Raw genomic sequence first — 4,547 nt, 5'->3', positions numbered from 1 at the left:
ATGTGAAGATGCCAAAATACCCAGAAAATTTTTTTAACGGTGTTTGAAAACAAGGTTGGGAACTGCAGCCAAGAAGATTTGGATAAGTTTGTTGTTCTTGCAAGGCAGCTTTGGTAGTTGATACCATTGAAACACACGTACACGGATTCAACCAAATTCTGTGAGAATTATAAAGCTCATTCCTCAAAGACAATCTAGATACATGGTGATTCTCAAGAAAATGGGTTCCAGTATAGCCTGAATGGTAAAATATTAATTTTGACAAAACTGTGTTCATTAGAAGGATCAATTACCCCAAATTTTGCTTTCTATTGTGTCAGATGTCCAATAATTTTATAGGATAAAAAGCAATTAAGCAATTTTTCAAACATAATTTAGATAGATGGATTGCAAGGAACATCATTGGCAAGATGTTTCACTAGATGGAACAGGTACGCTTACAGAATTTGAAAAAAAAATACCAAAAATAGAATAAAAATGATTGATTTGCTTAAATTTCATAGGCTTGTAGACATGTAGAATTGCTTAAACTACATAATTCATTAGTTGTTTACCAATTACCCAATGCCATTGTGGAAATCAATTTCTAGTATATATAAGAACATGTTTTAAGCGTATATATAAAGAAAATAATTGACCAAATAGAATCCATTTAATAAGATAACTCCTGCATTGTTAGTTGGCATGGTAGACTCCCATCAAGTAGTGAAAGTTTCTCTATTTCTGCAATTGTCAGTGAAGCAACCAAGTACATCACCATTGAGTCAATTGTAGTTACAAAGATATAAACTCTATCCTTTCTGTGCAACAGCAGGCCTTTGAACATACAGAAAGGAAACAAAACAGAAAGAGATTCGCCTAAATTTTAAAAGATAGAGAGAAGATGATTACCACTGAGTACACTACTTGTTAAACGATTTCAGGGCCAGAAAGTTTTGAACAGGGCAGGTTCTTGAATTTTGTCTCCACATCCAAAATTCAAGAAGCAAGGGCCATGGCTTTAGCACAGAGAGAGAGAGAGAGAGAGTGCCAAATTACCAACCAATGGAAAAACCAAACGTTCTTAACCTTGGGTTTTGTTTGGAGCAGAACAACCTATTATATTAAAAATGGACACAGTAAGAAAAAATAACAACATCCTGTAATCTTAATTGGTAGTCAAGCAAAAAGAAAAATCTTAATTGGTAATTTTCAATTGAGTAACAGATAAAAATTCAATCACCTTTGAATTTGTGCATGGATGAACAAATTAGACTCATTCAGTCATTCTCTAGTTCTTCTCTGACTTCAAAGTCAGTCTTCACATCAACGATTCGACATGTGAGGAAGCAAATAAAGTATTTGTAAGCAAATATACGTTGGAAACTTTTATAACCCAAAAAAAAAATTAACCACGAAAATACCAGCTTAGTAAGCTAATTCCTGCCATGTTAGTTGCCTGGTCAAGTGCTCCCTTCAAAGTTCTAAGAAATTTGCTATGATTCTACAATTATGAACAAGCAACAATATATGTCATTTCATTAACACAAGTTTAGATGAAAAGATATAAATCATTAGAATAAAAGAAAAAATGACAGAACAGTTATCCTTTTTTATTCTCCTAATAACTTGAAGAAATCATGCGTCTTATTAAAGTTTTGACGGAAAAAAAGAGAAACAAATGATTACCACTGAGTTCTTGACCTTGTGCCAACACAGATAAATATTATCTCCAAATTTGTGAATGTCTACATTGGTAGACCTCAATCTTTGTTCTACTTTTGACTAAAACAAAGTCTCCAAAACAAAAAATGAAAAAAATTTAAAAAATTCTGAGAAAAGAAAGAATTCATTCAACAATTATCCCATCAAAAACAGTAATTAAACCATTAGTTATTTTCTATACATCAATAGTTCTAGAAAATGGTTCAGTTTAGCATAAGAAAGAAGTTGAAAGTTTTAGAATATGTCCAAAATATAAAAACCCTAAAAAACCAGTAGTTGATTTTGAATTTGGGATTATAAAAAGATAGATGCATACCTGAATAAATTTTTTTTTTCTTGCTGGATTATTTGGGAAATGAACAATGATGGATGGGCCAATCTTCATTGTTTGCCTTAAGAGGGGACAACCAAAAATATCCAACATTTTTAAAGAAGTGAGATCAGGAATTAGGGGCATGGAAGTCAAGTTAGGGCATTCGATAATCTATAAATGAGAAAGAGAAGGAGGAAATGATGGAAGCAAGAGATGATTATCATCATCATCATCTGAATTCCTCCACCATCCCACTCTTTAAGATATCATCTCTTCCATGTCCCAAATATTTGATCTCAAGTCTTCCTCTCAAATTGCTCAGCTGCTTCAATTCACCTAGTCCACCGCTAGACCTAGCCTTTTGCCTCACAAAAAACAAAGGTTAGTATCTCAAGAGAAATAAGATGCCCAAGTCCTAGGGGCATATGCGTCAATTTGACACAATTACTAACGCCTAAATGCCTAGATTGACCAACTTCTTAAGGCCCCACGGTAATTCTTTAAGTGAGCGACAACCATCGAGTTTTAATGTCAGCAAATTTAGCAGTTTGGTAATGGAATTAGGGAGAAATTCAATATTTTCACTTTTACAAAGATCAAGATATCTTAAATGTTTCAATTCCCCAATTGAATGTGGCATTACACTTAGATTTAACTCACTCAAATCTAATGTCCGTAAATAATTGAGTTTTGAAACAAGAGCATCACAAGTGAAGTTACCCAAATTGCCCCCTACACTAGCTATAAGAATTGTTCGTATCTTCATTCCTTTAACCTTGAAAATTGAAAGTTTCCTTGATGAATCTTCAAGATCAAATGATATATGAAAAAAAATAAAGGTGGGGGGGGGAAGCAGGAAACCGGTCCAATCTATATTTAAATTTAAAGAAGCCCATTATTTTTCCTGCAAACTTTCATTATACATGGTTGAGCTTTTTCTTTCTTTCTTTCTTTCTTTCTTTTTTTTCTTTTTTTTCTTTTTTATACAAGCACAAAAATATCTATAATAAAAAAGTGTGCTTTAAAAATTTTTATTTACCCAAAATAATAAATTAACTAGTGAGTAATTCATGTAACACACAATATATTTTTATCAAAATATGATTGTTTATCTCTTTTATTTTTGTATGAATATGAAATCTGATAATTATGATAGTTATAATAATTATAATAAACTTTTACTATGATTGACAATGACTTTGAATATGGAACCATCTATTCTAACATTTAATGAAAATATGATTTGATAATATTCAAATGAAGTGCTTAAATATAAAATAGAGTTTAAACTCAATTAAAAAATATATAATGGGTCTCGTTAATTGGTGCTCTTAGGGAAATTATTAATAAACAATTTTAGAAAAATTTTGACATCACTTTTATGGGAAATGCAAAAAGACGTCAAAACAATTAATTTTTTTTTTCTTTTCCTATAAAATATCTTAAAATAGTTCCTAAACCAATACCCTTAGAGTATTTATTAACATTTCCCATATATAATTAAAAAAAATGATGTGTAAACTTGTGAAGTATCAAAGTCTTACGTGACAACTATTAAAAAGTTAACAAAATGGTAAAGGTTTTAATTTTATATATATGATTAGATAATTATAAAAATAAGTTGAAAAAAAGCACATAATAGAATCTCACTTTCAAACTTGTAATAGACTCTCATTTAGAACAAAGGTGTTAGTAATTTTAAAGTATTTATTTTGCATTATGAAAGCATGCTGTGTATATGGAACACTTGTGTAACACATCACAAACACAACATATAAAACCCAATTTTATTATTAAACAAAAAAATTTACATGATTAAAATAGTTTTAAATAAATAGGCAAACTGTTTGAAACTAGAGATCGAGGGTTTTAACCGTCTATACCAAAAACCAAAATGCTATAAAATAAATAAATAAATAAGCAAACTACTTTTATTTTTTAGTTTTAAAAAAACTAGTAAGAGGATTTTAATCAAAATTGTAATTTTAAAATTATTAAACTTTGATAATTGATATAGAGAGTTTCACTTAGGACATTATGTTAGTAATTTTCTTATATTTAAAAAGTGTGCTATATAGAAAAGCATGTTATAGAAAGCATAACAACTTTTTTGAATCGGATGACAATAGCTTATATAAGACCTAACTTTTGGTTTATGGTACTCTACTCTATCTATGCTAAATTATTGGTTTTATTTAGAAATCTAACTTTTTAAGAAAATATTATCTAAGGTAGGTTACACACCACATTCTGGAGGGCTATTCGAGACACCCTGCCCACTAAGGAAAATTTGTGAATGTTGTTGATGATGTGCTGAAAATGGGTTGTGTAGCTATGTGCAAGACAATGAATAAGTCCTTCCCACCTTGTGGCAATGTCCTCCATCAGGGGGAGCATAGGTGGTTGGCATCCAGTAAGTATATAGAAGATATGCCAAAATACCCAGAAATATTTTACAATGGTGTTTGAAAATGAGGTTGGGAACTGCAGCAAAGAAGAGTTTGAGAAGTTTGTTGTTCTTGCATGGCCA

At 30.6% G+C, this 4,547-nt stretch overlaps 1 long non-coding RNA gene across 1 annotated transcript; it reads right to left on the bottom strand.

Annotated features, from left to right (window-relative positions):
* Window positions 1–679: 679 nt before the first annotated feature.
* On the bottom strand, window positions 680–2,386 carry LOC126723502 (uncharacterized). The gene is made up of 5 exons (XR_007654346.1): window positions 2,021–2,386; window positions 1,669–1,776; window positions 1,404–1,483; window positions 1,223–1,298; window positions 680–1,095 (listed from the first exon to the last, which is right to left on the bottom strand). It is a non-coding gene; the product is annotated as an uncharacterized LOC126723502 (long non-coding RNA).
* Between the last annotated feature and the right edge of the window lie 2,161 nt (window positions 2,387–4,547).

Source organism: Quercus robur, chromosome 4 (assembly GCF_932294415.1).
Source record: "Quercus robur chromosome 4, dhQueRobu3.1, whole genome shotgun sequence".
NCBI classification, from domain to species: domain Eukaryota; kingdom Viridiplantae; phylum Streptophyta; class Magnoliopsida; order Fagales; family Fagaceae; genus Quercus; species Quercus robur.
The sequence above is the reverse complement of the archived record's forward strand: the minus strand, read 5'-3'. Positions and strand labels throughout refer to the sequence as shown.